Source organism: Lissotriton vulgaris, chromosome 8, assembly GCF_964263255.1.
Source record: "Lissotriton vulgaris chromosome 8, aLisVul1.2, whole genome shotgun sequence".
Classification (NCBI taxonomy): domain Eukaryota; kingdom Metazoa; phylum Chordata; class Amphibia; order Caudata; family Salamandridae; genus Lissotriton; species Lissotriton vulgaris.
This window is the reverse complement of record NC_141696.1, coordinates 234,739,132-234,758,400: the sequence shown is the minus strand read 5'-3', so window position 1 is coordinate 234,758,400 and position 19,269 is coordinate 234,739,132. Positions and strand designations below refer to the sequence as shown.

General features: G+C 42.7%; 1 protein-coding gene across 1 annotated transcript in view; it reads left to right on the top strand.

The window, feature by feature from the left end:
* The window catches only part of BACH1 (BTB domain and CNC homolog 1), a 143,361-nt gene that overhangs the window by 19,181 nt on the left and 104,911 nt on the right, over nucleotides 1–19,269 (top strand). The gene's annotated exons all lie outside the window — the stretch shown is intronic.

Here is a 19,269-nt window from a genome sequence, read left to right as displayed (position 1 = left end):
AGCCTCCTCTCCCATGCAGATGTGCATGCATGTGTTATGCGTGCACAGTCTCCTCTCCCATGCAGATGTGCATGCATGTGTTATATGAGTGCACAGTCTCCTCTCCCATGCAGATGTGCATGCATGTGTTATATGAGTGCACAGTCTCCTCACCCATGCAGATGTGCATGCATGTGTTATAAGTGCACAGTCTCCTCTCCCATGCAGAGGTGCATGCATGTGTTATATGAGTGCACAGTCTCCTCACCCATGCATAGAGCTTAGTCAGAGTTTTCAACTTAAGTTACAGAGAGTCAGAGTATGCAAATGCTCACTTGGTCTTAATTTAAGGGTGTATCAAAAGTATTTAAACAATTCTTTACACTTTGCAGCATATGAAAGATATAGGTGTAAAACTGCTAAAAGTGTAGGAAAGGGCACCAACTTCCGTAGCTATTGGATACTGTGAGGATTATCCTCCTCAGCTTCATACAGTTTTTCAAATAAAATGTCAGAATCTTTGAAGTCTTTACGAAGGGGCTGATTAAGTGTTTGGGAGGCGGAGGTAAGTCAGTCGTTATGGCAGAGTACTGATGGTCCTCCGCCATCCGAATTTGGAGATGTGTGTCAGCCCTGTACACATAGCTAAACACTGGCAGGAACTGCCATCACTGTGGATTGTGTCAATGTCTTAAAAGTTTGATGGACAGTACCATCAAAATTACAGTAGCATAGTCAAACTTTTAACATGTTTATGTTTATCCCAAAACAAAATCCAAAATTGGGATTTTGTTTTTGAAAAAAACAAAACTAATAACCCTGACAGCGTGGGGGTGTTCTCTTGTGTTATGGGGATCATTTACTTGGTTTTACTGTCCATTACCGCCACGTTTTTCACAGCAGTAAGGCAGAGTAAAAAGTTACCATTCCACCACCCTCTCCAAATCAGACGGGTAATCAAAGGGCCAAACCTCAGATAGCCCTTACTCTATCTGAGTAGGATGTCATCGACAGAGACTGAGTAGTCTCCATCACTGACATAATTAAGGTCCACCCATCTGTAAATAAGCCTGGGGAACTTTCTGTTCGGCACAGAAGATACCCCATCTCCGATGCAAATGAAAACTCTATCTGCCAAACTCTGAATAAGCCCTAGAGTTTGCAAAATCTCCAAAACAGAAATAGCAGCAGAAAATCTATTTAGGATTATGGATACAGATTTATGGAAAAATGTTTTCGGGGCTTCACAAAACACTTTTGTGAGAACATTCTCTTAGAAAAACATACTTTTTTCACCAAACGTTTTGCAAAGGCAATAGAAAATTGTGAACGGTGAAATGAAAAGTTGTTTACCTACATCTAACCAAATTTTCAAATAGGTTTTAGGATGAAGGGATGTGTTGGAGAAAACTGAAATGTATACATAGACTATGCATGGATGGCCGTAATTTACATTGGTTTTGTGAGCAGGACCTGATAAGCTGCTACGAGGGCCACCTTCACCATATTGTGAACACGAAGAACAGTGACTCTGCTGAACGGATTGTAGTAGTATATCTCTCAAACCTGTAGCACAGCAGCATGAGGGGGTTTGTGATTACCATGGCAATCTATATCCTGCACAGAAAATCTAAGGGGACTGAACTCACATTAAGGATGTGAATATGAGTCAGAACCTTATGGGAAAGAGTTTGGGCATCTGTGCCCCTGTTAATTCTACTCTTTCTAATGCCCCAGACACAATAAATGCTCTAGTTACTATTGGTCCTGCAGGTCCCATGTATACACCTGAGTCTTCAGGAACCACAATGCATGCCTTGATGGTTCCAACTGGAGTAAATACTTCAACTAGTGTTCTGATTGGTTCCAGATGGGGAGGCACAAGAAGAATTTCTTTGGTCCCAATATGGTGACTTCACAATATGTTGCTCCCGTACCATCAGCAATGAATCAGACATGACTTACCCCTGTAGAGGAACCATCTCAGAAGCCACAAAAGTCTCACCTGTCCATTTGGAATTCAACTCAGTGTATTGCAAGCAGAAGTCAATAATTCTGGAGTCCAAAATGGTGTTAAACTACCACAGTTGGATGATTTGATTAGGTTTTTCAATGGGTCACCACAAGAAGGTGAGGGTTACGGATTGAGCAGAGAACCACAATCTCCAGGAAGGGAGAATGCAGTGGATGTGGTCAAATTAAAACTAGAATTAGATGCAATGATATTAGGAAATCTTGATCTACCCAGATTAGATACCTATCAAGAGAACAAACTTATATACATGTGCAAAGCTCATGATAAGCTGTCTGAATTAGCATGAGTGTATGATGTACATTTAAGTAGGATCAAATCCTTACAGAAAAGTTGTCATGTATTTTTTGATGATAATGTCATAACCAGTATGAGAACCTCTGTAATGAAAATGTAAATTAGAGAATTAAGTGGTAGTATCCGGAAATGGAGTGAATTACACAAGTGGAATGGCAGATGGGCCAAGAAGAAAGATACGAAGAAAGCACAGGGAGAGACACATCCGTTTTTGATATATGGAGAAAGTGATTCAAATTTTCCATTGAGAGAAGTGCCTGGTGGTTATGTTTATGTACCATGTAGGGGGAGTGATCTTGCATCATTTACAAATGATATCTCCAAATTGAGAGATAAGCCAGTGGAGTGGTACAGCAGGTTGATCATTTTTTGAAGATTTCACAGGTATTGTGGATAGATATGAACACTCTTTTAGACATTGTGGTGCAGAGTGATTTGTGGGCAGATTGTAAATTAGCTGTACAGTAGCCCGAAAGGGAGCCACAGAAAAGTTTGATACCTCATGTTCCATCACCATTGGAGATGAAAAAGTATCAAAAGGTGATTACCTTTTTGAAAGGGAAATTACAGGCAAAAGACATTGATTGGTTTAAGATTGACAGAACAACTTGGGAGCCTAAAGAGACTGTGCATTCTTTCTATGAGAGATTGAAGTATGCAAAATATTGCAGTGATGAATTGGAAATGTTGGTCCTAGTTGAAAGCAGCAGAGAAGAAGTCAGAATCAACCATATATAGGGAGAGATGGCGCTATGCAAGGTGTGTATCTGCAGGGAGTTCCTGTGATGCAAGGTGAAAATGGTTATCTGCAACAGGGTAGAGGTTGTGTTGTTCTGATTGACCCAGGTACTGAAGTTAATGTTGCAACATTAAAGAAATTGAATCCATGCCATTATTGAAACAAGTTAGGGCATTGGAAGTGGGAATGTCGTCTTAATCGCAACAGCGTAATGGATGAGAATCAGTTTCAGAATTCAGGGTTTGTACAGACACCGGTTAATAATGGTGTACAGCCACAAAATGTGGAAGGACACAAGGTCCTAATGTACAGCAAGTTCCAGTGGTGCAAGTTCCACAAGCCCAGATTCTTCAGCAAAATGCCCAGATTTAATTCGAACCAGGTTCCAAAATTTAATCAGAATTCCTTCCAGAAACAAAACCAGTTTCAGCAATTTTCCCCATTTGACACACTTGTTCAGATCTTTCACAATCACGGTGCCTGAGTGGGGAGGAAGATTGTGTACTTGGTGGAGTCTTAGAAGTAGACCAGAGTGGTCCGTTTGTGGAAAGTGAGGTGAATAGACACCTGTGTCATTTTTTTATATAAAACTGGTGCTACCCATTTCACTGTTAGAGCAGTGGAAGTTCCACACCTATCCCCGTAAGGAAAAAAAAATCAAAGTTGCAGAAGTTGCAAATAAACAAATGACAGACCCAGTAACACGAAAATTAAAATGGTTAAAATGGTGTGTGGGTCTAGTCCTGTAAATATTTTAGGACACAATTTGTTGTGTAAGCTAAAGTGCACTATTTATTGTGCACCGAAAGGTGTGGAGTTTCAGACTCATGATGAAGATATTGATTTCAAATTTGCGAGTCAATCGCCAAACAATGGATTGTACCCATCAATGGCAAATGATGATCTGACATCGGATCTCAGAGATATGGTGAAGCCTGAAGTCTGGAACTTCTCAGGAAAGGACACAGATCTCATAAAAGGAGTCAAGCCTGTCTGTTTAAAAGTTAAACCTAATGTTAAGTACCCAAGAATCCTTCGGTACAAGTTGACTCCTGAAATGATTGCTGGGGTTACTTCGGTGACTGGGTCAATTATACAAGGCATTTTGAAACAGATAACTGAGAGTCCATGTAACTCACCCATCATGGGCTTGCAGAAGCCTAGCGATAAGTACTGAATAGTGCATGGCCTGAGAAAGATTGATACCCTCATTAGTCCCTGTTGTTCTGTGGTGCCTAATCCAGCTGTCATTTTATTTCAGATTGCATGTGAGGCTGAGTGGTTTAATGTAATTGATTTGTGACAGGCCTTTTTGCTATACCTTTGCATGAGGACAGCCAGTACCTTTTCGCCTAATGGTTTCAGTACTGTGTTCTGGCATGGTGCCAAGTCCCACAGGGGTATACAGAAAGTTCCTAGATCTTTAATCAGACCCTTAAGAAGAAGCTTGAGTCCCTAATGATACCTTGTAATTCAATTTTAGTGCAGTATATAGATGACTTGCTAATAGCGTCAGATACCCAGGAAGCATTGAAATAAGACAACATTGCACTGTTGTACCACTTGGCTGAGAATGGAAATAACATGCCCCCGAATAAGTTCCAGTACTGTCAAAAAGAAGTTCTGAATCTCGTACATCAGATTTAGAAGGGAGCAAGGAAGATGTCAGAGAATCTCAACAATTCTATAAATGAATCTGCCAACCACCCAGAGAGAAGTCAGGATGTTTTGGGGAATGGTGGGCTACTGTCGACAGTGGATACCCAACTTTTAAACTAGTGGCCAAGCCTTTACCGAGGATACGTCGGATCCAGTACCATTGGGATATCGACTGCATGGTTGCCTTCTTAGAGCTCAGAAAAAAAGTCTGTCGTGCCCCCGCACTGGGAATGCCTGATTATAACAACACTTTTTTCTCTTTTCTGCAGTGAGAGGGAGGGCTGTGCTCTCTCAGTACTTACACAGATGCATGGCTTATTTTTCTACTACTCTTTACCCTGTAGCCGCAGGACTGTCAAGATGCCTTAAAGCTGGAGCAGCAGTAGGTGTCAGCATAGGATGATGATAAAGTATTGTCATGGGTCATCCCCTTACTCTGTTTGTTCCCCATTCTGTAGAAATGTTGTTGACATATTCACACACTCAACACCTAACCAATAGTTGATTGACCAAATAGGAACAGATTATACTTGCTGGAGAGAATGTAACTCTCAAAAGCTGCATGTAGGAAAGTGGAATATTATGTGGTATGGGTTGGTAGCCTTACCATGTAATATCATCAAAATACTCCAAAGATGGTCCTTCGATTCACACTGATAAATCCTTGGCTCAGTCCTGGTAGAGTGTCAGAGCAGTCAGGCTTTACTAGAGGAACTAGAGGAACATGTTAAGCATTTTAGCGTACAAACATGGATGATAAGTAATTGACAAGACTTGAAATGCCAAATCAATTTACAAAAATAGAATATTTTTATCTTAATTTAGACACCAAAATTAACATAATATCATACACATAGAGTTGTAGATTTTGGAAGCAATACAAAAATCAGTGCAGAAAAATACATAGACAAATTAGCACTGCGGTCAATGACAAAATCCACCAGTAACAATCGGTCACTTGCAGGTCGAGGTACTTTAAGCCCTTATAGGGTTATAGACATGTGGGCCCCAGGACCAGGCCTCAACCGTCAGATCAATATTTCCTAGCCCCTGGAGTCCGGGTGCAGAGTTGTTCTGGTTATCCATGGTGCTGAATGGGAGCTGTGGGTGATGTGGACTTTACCGCTTTCAAAGTGCTGCAAGAAACAGAATGCAAAAACACAACAGATACACAGCTGCTGACATCGGATGATAGTTGCACAGTGTTCACTGTAGATGCAGATGCTGACATCAGAGATGGTTGCACTGTGTTCTCTGTAAATGTGGAGTCAAGGGTGGGGGTTGGCTACCAGATTAGTGACCAACAAGACTTGGCAGCGTTATGCACAAAAAAAGCTTCTGGAACTTCACTGTGTCTGTTGGAGTGAGGAGGCAGCCTGAAACTTTGAAACAGGTGGGACTACAAATCCTGCAATGCACTGGACCATCTTGATTTGAGCAATCCCTCAGAGGGCCCGATGCTCAGTGATTCTTTGGATCCGGAAAGTGTATTTACCAGCAGTTTGCAGAGGACCAGTGCCACTTGTCCAGCAGAATCTGCTTCTGGCTTCCACAATGGCCCCTCTCTTTGGGAGGATTGAGTTTTACCCAACGACAAGGGTCGTTCACTTAGTTTCAAGTCTGTTGCCTCGGAGACAAAGTATCCTTCTTTTGCTTTGGGGCAGTGGGAAAGTCCTAATGCCAGCGACACAGGTCTTCTCATGGTACTTCATTGAAGAAAGTTGTTCAGATCTGAGATTCTGGTGTCAGGAGGGTCCCTTAAGCCCTAGATTTAGGGGAGTTAGTGGTGTGGGAGGTAGTAGCAAATGGGCATCTGGTTCCTGCACCTAATCCGCCCCTGAGGTGACCATATCCGATGGTGTAGGTCACCTTTTCTACTCAGAACCCACTATTTCTGCCCTCCTAAACATGGCAGAAGTCTATTTTAGGTGTACAGATCAGACAGCTCACCCTGGTGGTGTGGCCAGCCTTCCTGGGGGTGTGAAGCTCCTGCATACCTAATTCCCTGCCTTATCCTGGTGCAAACGAGCCTAGGCTAAGAAGGGCTGTGTCCTCCTCATTGGGACAACCCAGATGTATATCAGAGGAGGTGCAGCCTTTAAAGCTCAATGCTCTGATGTGACACTTCACTAGGTGGGTAGGAGGGAAGTGTAACATCTTTTCTACCCAGCCTTTGTTCCTGACTCATGGGAGTGATCACACTGCCTGTCAGGAGGTCAGAATCCTGTCTTGGCAGCAGCAGGTACGGGACAGTGTGGGCTAGCCAGCTAGAGAACAGAGAAGCTGGGGCAAGCTTAGAGGTGGGCAACCTTTAATGTGCCACTGGAGTGCATGCCAGCCTTCTCTTGACACCATATTTTTGTTAGGTGAGGGTAGGCAGTTTGTTTGACACCAATCTTGACATATTTAACTGGTACCATATTGGAGCTAGCAACCCCCAGTGTGAGTTTCATGTTATCCTATACACTACCTATCACTTATAGTTTACTTTAATGGTAAAGACACTATAGAGACATATAGCTTGCACTTACATGTCTACACTCTTAATATACTGCACCCTTCTCCTGGGTACAGGAGGCCATCTTTAGGGGTGACTGACATATATGAAAAGCAGTACATTTGACTGTGCCACACATGGTGAGGGCACAGTTGAGTGTGAGCAGTTTGCACTGCTCCTGCAGTCTGCAGTGGCAGGCCTGCTTGCAGTAGTTTACTTGGGTCACCCAGGTTGACACAAAACCATGCTGGATCCCTGGGGACCCCTTTACCACCTTTGCCCTGGATACCCCTGGTACCATATACTAGGGACCTCTAAGGGGGTAAAGTCTCTGTCAATTGGGACTGCCAACGCAAGCATAACAGTTTTAGGGAAGGAGCACTACTGGAGCCTGGTTAGCAGGCTTCAGAGCACTGTCAGACGAAAACCAGCATCTAGTTGTCCAAATGGGTGCAAAAAGAGATGGGACATATGCAAAAAGCCATTTTCTTACACCTTGCTTCTTTAAATCCTGCTACATGGTTACCCTTACCTGAAATTGAAAGTGATGACAGAGAAGAGGAGCATGACTGTTCAATGTCAATGAACTATGCACCAATTCAAGACCAGGTATACAAGATGAGCCACTGACAGAATCGGATTTCATACTGTTTACTGAAAGGTTCTACCTGAGAGATGATGGACACACAATTGATGGACGGAATGCAGAACACATCAAAACATTCACCCCCAGTCAAAAGATCTGGGTTAAATCCAGCGTTCTTTTGCCCACTGCACCACCCCAGTTTGGACCCAGCCATATGCAAATCAGTCTTTACCTTGTGCCCCATGGGCTCACTGTGCCACTGGAATCAAGATATCCTGGCTGAAGAGGGGTGAAACCCCAAAACTGGCCCTAGGATGCTTGTTTCCGGTCTAGGAAGGACCTGGCATGGCAGTTCGGGCTTGACTGTTCCCATGAGGCACAGGGTCAAGACTGCTTTGCATATGGCCAGGTCTAAACTGGGGTGGCATAGTGAGCAAAAGAATGATGGATGTAACCCAGATCTCTTGACTGGGGGTGAATGTTTTGATTTGTTCTGCATTCCGTCCATGTGTGTCTTTTGCTGTAAAGAAGATATGTGGCCAATCCTCTAATGTGTAATGGCTATTAACAATGAAGATATGCCCCTTGAATGTGTAGACCAGTTTTGTCTTTAAGTACTGTATACTGTATTTGTATGACCATTTTAGATATATTTATTGTATTTTATGCTCTGTGCTTTTATGAATTTCAGTCACATAATGTTTATGATGACAGCAAGAGGGGATTTTGAAATTTCGAGGATATCAGTGAGATTCCAATTGAACCTCTGTGAAATAAAGCTTGTGGCTGAACTGCGCTTTGAATTTGTGTCACCATTGAATACCGTGACACAATTTGTTTCTGGCATGATCACTAAACGGAACTTTGATGTGTGCTTTTACAATTAAATGAACTTTGTTAAAAAGAATTAAGAAGTTTCCCTTGGCCCGAGGCTGCAGAAGGAGCATAAGGGTGGCATTTAGAAGACGGAGTAGGGTTAAGGAAGATTCATGAAGATTTTGTAAATAACTTAATCATACAATTTATGGACTTTCTTTTGCTATTTACACAAACAGAAATGTGTGGAAGAAACCTGTTTGCTGCAATTTTCTATTTTGTGAGGACACCACAAATTTCTTTTAAGCATGCTCACCATTGTAAAAAGCACAGTGTGATGTCATGGAACAAGAGAGTTGTTTCACCTCCTAAGTAGTTATGGCAATGTTGATATTAAATTCCTGAAATTCAAAGTGCTGCGAACTAACAGCATATTCTTCTGTTTGCACATAGTGTCCCCTGAGGAAGGGACAAACGGTCCCGTAAGGCATAGGGCATCAAGGCTTTTCTTTGTGGACCTCATAGAAACACATTAATTATGTTTTACAAGAAACTTGTTGTCATAAAGTCTTTACGTTGTACTGATCATCATTCAATTATTTGAATTTCGATGTGGTAAGAAATGTACATGCATGAAAGCATTATAAATATTATTTTTTATTGTTTCAAATAATTGAATAAACTGTTCATTGATTATATTACTGATAAATTTGGCTTCATATTATGTACATTGAATTCTAATCAGTGTCAGATGTTGTGAGATACATTTTGCAGCGCACACTGGTACTTTTGAAAGTTCTGAAGATATTGTTTGTGATTTTGGATTTTCCCAAATGTTCAAATCTCCAAACCACACAGCAGGCCAAATGTTGGATTGGATTTTTTGCCAACTCGGCTTGGTGGGGGAAGACATTCTCCAGTTTAAGTTGGACGGACCACTTAGAGGTAACTTTTAAAATCACACTGCAGAACGGAATATAACAGGTGAAGTGTTAACCCAAATCTTATAGAAGGTGAAGCACAATTTCCTCCAAAGATATGGCCCTAGCACTTAGTGAGACCGTAAGGGAAAATTAACTTGTATGGGATGGTGTTCATATGAGACCAAGGGTACAGGAAAATTGTGCAGTGATTTATCTCACGGAAGTTCCTAAACTTCCATTTAGGAGTCATGAAGATTGGGACTCCCTCAAGAATAAGGTCATCTATTGGTTCCGGCCTACTTGTCACTGCTACTCAAAAATCAGGGATGATATAAAATCGGTTAGAAGAATCCCTATGCAGATATCACCCTGGGATATGATTGAGGTTAGCTTTCATGACGTTGGTATTATTACTGGTCTATTGTCAATTCCTCTAGAAAATTCTCGTATTTCAATTAGATATAGACCACCAGCCGGTGCAACCTTGAGACCTCTATTGACACAAAATGCTGATACCCACACAAGATTGCTCCTTTAAACTCATGGGCCAGTCGCACCAGGGCTGCTGCTTTCAAACATGGGTGAATGGAGAGGGTATAGTTGACCGTTGCCTGAACTGCAGATAACACCTGTAAATAGTAGAGGATCCTTAAGCCCCCTGGTAGTGCCACCTACTGGTCCATCTCTAACTATAATCCCCCCACCTGTCAATCTGGGTCATGTCCCAGAGGATAATATCAAGATGGTTTCTTTGGTGGGTGGTGGGGTTGTGACTGCCCTCCCATTGGGAGAAGTAGAAGGTGTAGAGGGGGAAAACTGCCAACCCACTCATTAAGGGTACTTGTATGGAATGTGGTTGGGATTTCCAAGCTAATGGGGGACCTTGAACGGTGCTCCTTTGTAGACTCCTTAGATGTAATCCTCTTTCAAGAAACTTGGAGCTTGCAATGCCCCCACAGAAATACACCATTAATGCAAAAAGAAAAGAGCTGGGAAGACCCTTTGGGGAATTGGCAGTATGGGTGAAAATTGACCCAGGGCCTAAAGTTAAACTTTTACAAGTTGATACTGGATATATCCTAGCAATGGAGCTCACCTTCTGTAGTGGTCTAAAAAATGAGGATATTTAATGTCTACAATAGAGTGCTGCGGCCCCAAGAGGAAACCAATACATTATGTATCCTAGATTTTGCCCCGTCACATTATGCAGAAAACCTGCCTGTATTAGTGGTGGGTGACTTCAACTGTGCATTTGAACCCCTTGCCCCAATCCCTGCAGAATTGACTGATGAGTGGGATAGAGTGGCATATCCCACCGCTCGATCTCCCTGTAGTAACATGGTCCAAGAGAGGTGCCCAGTTAATGGCTCTGACGATGCAACATGAATTGAGAGACACAAATGGAAGGACATCCTCTGATCCAAATGGGGATCCTACTTTTAGTAGGCTAGGTTATGAAAGCAGGATAGATTACAGCCTGTTGTCCCTAAATTTGTGGCATTCAGTAAAAGACATGGCAGTGGTTAAAAGGGTCGATGGCGACTATTATTGCTCTAGCACTTACCTTATTTGAGCAGAGTACTGTAAAGCCTACTAAAAGGGGCTTCCCAGACTTAGGTACCCCGGCAATTTCCAATAATCAGAAGCAAATTAAATGGGACTGGATGAAGGCTCATCCAGGGGTCTTAGATAAGGCCAAGGGCAAGGTTTGTCTGCTATTGGAGGAAATAGCCAGCTTTACTTTTGATAATGTTGTGGAGATAATAGGCTCTTGACACGAATCCTTATATAATGAACTAAGGGAATTACTTGGGAAATCACCAAATCCTCAAAAAAACGGAAAGCGTTAGTGCACACCGGAGGGCAGCCCAGCAGGGTGTCTGGTACAATAAGGAATGTAAGCTCCACAAGAAAGCTCTTAAAGGCAGTTAGGCTAAAAGAACATACTGAGATAGTAGCCTGTAGATCTAAATATAAGCAAGCAATTGAATCTGCAAAGAAAGAGTGGGAAGGCTCTTTATGGTCATCCCTACGAAAAGCATTGTCAGCCAAAGATTCAAAGAGCTTTTGGAACATAGCAGCATACTGGCTAAAAGGAGAAGAGAGAGTTTTAGAACATACAGTCCAGCCACAAGACTGGGTAGAATATTTCGGCTCTCTTTATGAGTCAAGGGATGATATAATTGAGGAGACATCTCAGGGCCTAGGTCTGGGGTCTGTAAATGAGGGTGGAGGTCTTTCTCTATTGAAGAAACACAAGTTGAAATTCGCTCATGTCTCTCGGCCCATGCCCCCGGACCAGACAGGATTCCAAATGACCTCTGTAAGGAGGATATAACACTCTGGGGTTTTTACATTAACCTTCTGAACAACTCAATTCTTAATGGTACCCCTATTCCTCCATCATGAAAGAATGCAGAGGTTGTTCCTATTTATAAAAATGGGGACAGAACAAGGCCATCCAGCTATAGGCTCATTAGCTTAATAGACTCCCTGCAGACAATCTTTTGTAAACAGGTACTGGGTCGTTTACAGGAATGGATTCTTGAGTCTAGAACCCTGAGTGTTCTTCAATCAGGTTTTGAAGCGGAAAGAAGTACTCTTGATCAAACTTTTTGCCTATTGTGTATCTATTGGAAAGAAGTGCAAGTCAAGGGAGGAAAGCTTTATGTGACCTTCGTTGATTTGCGGTCTGTATTTGACCTTGTCCTGTGTGCTAGTCTTTGGATGGTATTAAATTAGCAGGGCATACCAAGTAATCTTTTAGACATTTTAATTAAATTACATACATCAAACACAGCACAGGTGAGATGGGGCCTGAAAAATCAAGCAACAGATCCTTTCCCAGTCCGGAGTGAGACTGGGCTGCGTTTTAGCCCCCACACGTTTTATTCTTTTTGGTAATGATGTTGTTAAATCTTTAGACAGATGGATATGATGCCCCAAAAATTGGCAATACAATAGTGCCCGCCCTTCTCTTTGCCGAGGACACGCTATTGATTTAAAAATCGCTGCATGGATTGCAGCAGCTTTTAAATGATTTTATTGAATTTTGCGATGGGTGAAGGCTGGTGCTAAATGGAACCAAAACTAAATAGATGATTTTTAGAAAAGGAGCGGAAACCCCACTAAAAGACCTGTACTAGCTGGCAGTACTAATCTGGAGCGAGTTGATACCTTTGATCACCTAGGCATCCGCCTGTCACCAACAATTAATTGGACAGTGCAGATCGAGAAAGTTAATATACAACTCATACACCAGACTGCCAACATCACTAAAATACACAGGAAAACTCTGTCAAACAACTTGCACTGGCCCTGGAAATCCATAACACGAATGTTTTAGGCAGGGCACTTTATGGAGCCGAACTGTGGGGCATTGGGATGACAAATTGCTTGTCCACAATTGAGAATCGTTTTATTAGATCTTTGGTAGATTTACCTGCAAGCACCCCGCTGCTGCCACTATACCTGGATCTTGCAAAGAGGCAGCTAGCACATAAGCTAAGCAATAAACTTCTCATCTTTTGGCATAGGCTGTGGATGAACTCTTGCCATATAGGGAGCCAGTTCTTGATTTATTTATGTCACCATCTATAACCTCAATCCCCTGGTATAGATTACTTAGAGTGTTATTGGTGAAACTTGAGATGGAGGGCTTTTGGAATGACCCAGAAAGTTTGGTCGATATATCTCGGAAGAGCCTGAAGAAAAATTCTGGGAAGTAACATCTTTGCAAATCTTGGCTAAAACGGAGGGATGATTGTAAATTGATACTTGTATAGCGCACTACTCACACGCAAGGGTCTCAAGGCGCTTGTACGAATACCGCTGTGGAACCCGTCCTGGCTTTCCCTGTGAGGCGTCCACTCCTGGGCACCCCCAGGGTGAAGGCCAGGCATCCTTAGCGTTGTGGGGGCCGTTGTGGAGATTAAGCAAGCTATTGCCCAGAGTTGCAGAGTGGGACTCTATGATTAGAAGAGGCACCGAGGCGAGAATTATCAGGTCCGTGGAATTTTGAGCCCAAGACCCGCCGAGGCGGGGAATTGAACCCTGGTCCCGGGCTAGACCTCTGCATCAGGGTCTGCCGCTCTAACCATTGAGCCACACTTCTCCACAGATTGACCTCTGAATTTTTAAACCTCAGACTGCAGTGTCAGAGGCAAGAACGGAGGTGGAGGTTAAATCTTACGTTAGAGGAGAAATGTAAACAAAGAGCTAATTCTTATGTACAAGCGTGCCATTATGACTGCCAAATTCTCCTATTAAATAAACAAAATAAGATCTGCCAGCAACACTTTTCAAGGTAGATAAAGAACTCTCTAATTCCCCGGTCCAGCAAAGTTTCTGCAATAACATCATAGTTTATTTCAGAGATAAGATCATGAAGATCTTCTCTGACTCTAATGTTAATGAGGATAGGCCTCTCCTAATTTCTGCCACAGAGGACTCTGCGGATCGGCACCATACCACAACTATGTCCGCTTCAATCTCTTATCCCTTTTGAAACTAAAAAAACTCTTCTTTTGCACATGACGATATGTTTTACGGAAGACCCCTGTCCTCCCACAGTCTTACAACGCATACCGGATCAGATTGCAACTTTTCTGGAAAAGGTCTACAATCAGATGTTAATAACAGTGTTTTCCCAACTCTGGAAGGAGGCAGTAGTTATTCCTCTTAAAAACAAACCAAATGGGGATCCAGAGGGCCTTAAAAACCCTTGCCCAATCTTTCTCTTGTCTGCTCTGGCTAAATGTTTTGAAAAATATATCAATCAGGAATTGGCAGTTTATTACCGCCCAGGACCTTCTCTACCCATCACAGAATGGCTTCCAGAGTGGTCATAGTACTAAATCGGTAATGGTTGCAGCTGCATATTCAATTTGTTGCTACGTGGATCAAGGAGGTGCGTCCAACTTGGTAATGTTGGATTTGTCTGCTGCATTTAATATGATATCACCATACCGCTTGGTGCAAAGATTGCACCAAGCAGGGTTGAGGGATACCGCTTTTGATCTGCTTGGTTCCTACCTGACGAACAGGACCCAAACAGTCAGTTGAACCATTCCAGCTCCGTTGTGGGGTTCCGCAGGGATCCTCCCTCAGCCCTACCCTGTTAAAACTGTATGTTCCCCCCTGGAAAAACTGGTGTAGTCATTCAGTTTTCAGGTTTTGTCCTATGCGGCCGACACACAAATCATCGTCTCTATATCAGACGATATGTTGCTGGTTGCAGAGAAGTTCAAACTCTGTATGACTGATATCAACATCTGGATGAAGGATAACTGTTTGAAATTAAATGCCGAAAAGACAGAGATCTTTGTGGTTGGGGCTCAGCACTCGGCGTGGTCAGAACTCTGGGAGCCAGAGACGTGCGGCCCATTAACTACATCACTTGTCTCTGTGAAAAATCTAGGGGTCATCTTTGATAATATCCTTACCTTTGACACTCAGGTCAAAAAGACCATGAGTTCTTGCTTTTTGATTACTGAAAACCTGAAAAAGATTTTCCCTTTCGTACAGGTTGAACTCAGATCAGCAGTGTTTATTGCGTGAATTACATCACTTTTTGACTATTAAAACACTTTATAATTAAACATTAACAAGTCTTCAAAATGCAGCAGCCCACCTGGTACTGGATGTACCTAAATATCTTTCAGTCAAGGAAGGCAGGCACTCCCTTTACTGGCTGCCAGTTAATAAGCATGTCACTTTTAAAGTGCTCTGCATAGTCCATTTGGGTGTTCACCATAAGGGGCTGATGCCCCTGAGAACAGCATTTCCTTGGTATACCCTTAAGAGATAGCTTTGATCATCTTCTCTTAGGAAGGTGACCAGTTGTACATTCCGGAAAGTCAGGTGGGGCGATCGCTTCTTCTCAGAAGTACCAGCCAAATTGTGGAACACCTTTCCCACCCACATTGTGAATTTGAACTCCTATGTAGGTTTCCGCAAACAAATGAAAACCGGGCTATTCTCCCTCCTGTGACTTTAGTGCTTTGATATGCTCTCTGCAGTATTCTTTACTGGTGCTAGCACTGGGATGCTGTGGAAATAATGTGCCTTACAAATTTTAAATACCAAATATAAATGCACAATTTGACTTGTTCCTTTACAGATGTTGAAGAGAAAGAAATTTGTAGATCTGATAGATGACAGGAGAAGATCAATGTAGGATGTAACTGTAGGATATTGTGCAGTTGTGAAGGTGAAATGCATTAGGTTGGCATGTTTCGCACTCTTAATGGTCTCAGGCAGGGATCCCTAGTGCTTCTTCAGGACCGAAATGCACTAGGATAAAGTGAAAAGGTATGTTGGGGTGGACTCGTCAATTGAAGCAGTGCCACCCGATGGACCTGGGAGGTGGTTCGTGCTATGGGATATAGGAAGTTATCCCCAAGAGTCAAGCGAGATCGTGATAGCCATCAATTCAGTTATGTAGACAGGCACAACCTGTTGCACCTACCTGACCTCGAGTGCTCAACTCTACGCATTTCACCTTCATAACTGCACAATATCCTACAGCTACTGAAGGCCATAATCACCCTTGAGCAGCCTTTAACCTCTCGGTTTTTTAACCGTGACAGAGGGATCTCTTTCATTAAACCTACTCAATTCAGGTACAGATTCAGCCCTAGGAGGAGGACTGCCCTGTGATGAAGCATGACATCCTTCGGGATGTGTGAAGGCACTTTGATTTCCCCTCTTTTCTTTCTAAAACAACTCCTTCTTTCCTATTTCATAGGAACAGCCTCCCTTCATTAGTAGCGATTCCTTACTCTGGAGCACGGGCCGCTGGACCTTCATTTAGCTCCCTGTCCCCCTCTCTTCTCAGTTTTCGATAACTGTTGTTACCCCACATAAGACGATTACAGGTTCTGTGATAAATATTGGCAGGTCAGACCCGCCAATTTTTATCAAAGGAAACATGCCTGGTATTTACCAGAACACAGCATTATTTCATAACACATTACTGGGTGTATTTATTGCACCTGATAAACTCCAACTCAGAGGAGTCCGCTTTTATTAGGTGTGATAAATATCACCCCAATCATCAGCCACTCATTATGAAGTCATTGGTGATTAATGTACTTGCTTGATACATTTGTGTGGGGTCTAGCCACAGATTTGACTATTGATAAATAGAATAAAGGGTTAAAGTATCTGCTGCAAAAAAACAAAGAAACATGCTGGTCACAGATTTGTATTTTAGGTGAACTGCTCAGTGGGTAATTGCTTTCACTAAAAAGGTTTTGTTCCGCTGGCGATCATTTTTAATTATAGTGAATGAACGACATCAGGAGCTGCACAAAGCTTTATTGTTGCTAAAAAGAGTTAAATATTTAAAACTTATCTCTTAAGCTGGCTTTCAAAGACACCTCTGTACAGCCTGGTGTTGATTGTTAATTGCTTTGATCATGCTGGCTGCATTGATGCTGTCTCTGGACCTCTCTCAGGTCCTTTTTGCTCCTGCAGTTTCTCTTTGTGTCAGTGCCGTTACCCACACTCACAACGCTGAAATGCACATTTTACACTAGCACAGAGCTTGCATGTAACAGGCAAGTGACTTCTGTGCCAACAAAGGCAGCGAGGCTGACTCGAGACTGGAGCTTGTGGGGCAGCAGGATTTGGAAAATATCCTGCATGCTTGCCAGGGTGCGACTTCTTCTGCATTTCAAAGCAGTATAGAGGTCGCGTATATTATTATTATTATTATTAACTAATTTTGTACCGCGCACGGTTACCCAGAGGCATCCCAGCGCTTATAGAGAATCAGAGCAAGCTGCCTATGTGTATAGATGAGAAGACGTGGCAGGTACGGCAAGGACAACCAAAGCTGCCGCCCACCGCCTCACGGGCCAATCACTGCGTGGCATGGGTCACAGTGAGATGTCACCGTTCCTGGCACTGAAAACAACAGGCAAGGCACAACCACATATTTACGTGTGAGGGCATAATTGCTAGAGCGAGAACCCTGTTCTGTTGTCGCCAACCTCCCAAATGTTATTTGGCCACACTGTATATTTAGATAGCAGGCTCACTGCACTGCATTCAAAGGCAGCGTATGCAGCTTAACCGCAGCGTGATTTCCGCTGTGGTGCAGCGGTTTAAACGAGTGGGCGGGGCCGCGTCGGCCAACAGACGTTCGTAGCACTATTGAGGTAGTGCTTGCGACGGCCGTTGGTCGACAAGCACAGCGAAGGGGTTAAAGGAATGCAGCTCCATGTTGTTGAGTGTCTCGCACTGGGGTCCTCCAGGGTGCTATTAATGCATGACTAGTGCATTTTAGTGCAGTGATGCGGACGCCACACTAAAATGCATTAGTCTAACCCCTGATGCGTGGTGCTTGGCAGGGCTGAGCTAGAGAGAGGCTTATTGTTTGTATTAGACTGCTGACAGAGAACCCTTGAGGGCAGAACTTGGCTGTGAACACAGAGAATCAATGGTCGAAAGAGGCCTTATGTTCATCATGTACCAGGATGGCAGGATGTTCATGGTTGAGAACTGTAGTCCAAATATTGATGCGATGGGAAACTAGAGGGATGTAGCAGATGCACTAGAGCAAAGATTTGATTGGTTCCCGATGGTGTGAAAAGAGAGAAGGATGTTTTGGAGTCTCCCAAGACTTTTAAATTGGTGTTCTCACAGTTCGAGAGATTGCAGGTTCCCTTTAGATTTTGAGAGGTACAGACCTTTCTGCTTGCCTTATTTTTTAAAGTGTGAAGTTTATGCTAAATACTTATTTCCTTTTCAAGACTTCTACTGAAATCTGATCCTGCTGACACCACCTATGCTCCTGAATTGGAGAACCTTTTTGAGATGACCCAATACTTAATCTATATTGGAAGAGAGAAGGAAAGCTCTTTAATGAAACACTGGTTGACTGTAATCTGTATCTTTATTGCTGTGGCTATCCTAATTCGGTATTTCATTCTATTGCACCTTAACCTACTGAGACATTTCAGCTTACTTACTGTATCGTTGCACTTAATTTTAGTCAGTGTATATATATATACTGGATTGATTGGTAATTCATAATAAAACTTTAACACATTCAGTGATTCCTGCTCTTTACTGTAGAATCACATTGGCTTCTCATGTTAGAAACGCATTGTTAATGTTCCCTCCTGTTCAATAATTCACATCATCCAATAAATCCATACACTTATGTGGAACAATCTTTAATGCCTTGACTATGATTACGCTGCAACAAACCTTTGATACTTTAGGAAATAAAGTTATTAAGGGATAAGCATAAAGTACGCCAAATATCAACAACAAAATTTGATCTCAGCATTGGGAGTAGAAAAGCCTCAGCAGTTAAGGAGTAATATCAGAACTAGTGCCCGCCCTCTCTGAACAACCGGGACACACATTTATTCCAATGAAGGCAAAGACAGCCCCTGAATAACTGCGGGAAAAATGATCTTGGCACGGATTACAAAACATCGCCCCACCTGGGGCAAAACCTTGAGGAGCATTTACTAAAGAGTTACGATAAGGTTTAATCTAATTGTAACAAGAACGCTAACAATGGTCTTTAAACTCGGGAGGTATTAGCAGTTCCTTATGACTGAGCCATCGGCAAGATGTTAATCTTTGCGTGTAATGAGTAGGAGAAGGGATTCGTAGAAAGAGTTTAAATTGCATTTATAAAGCGCTTTATTACCCCTGTACTCGCCGAACAGCACCCAGGGGCTTTCACTTCTACACTTGATTTCACGTTATCATGACCCG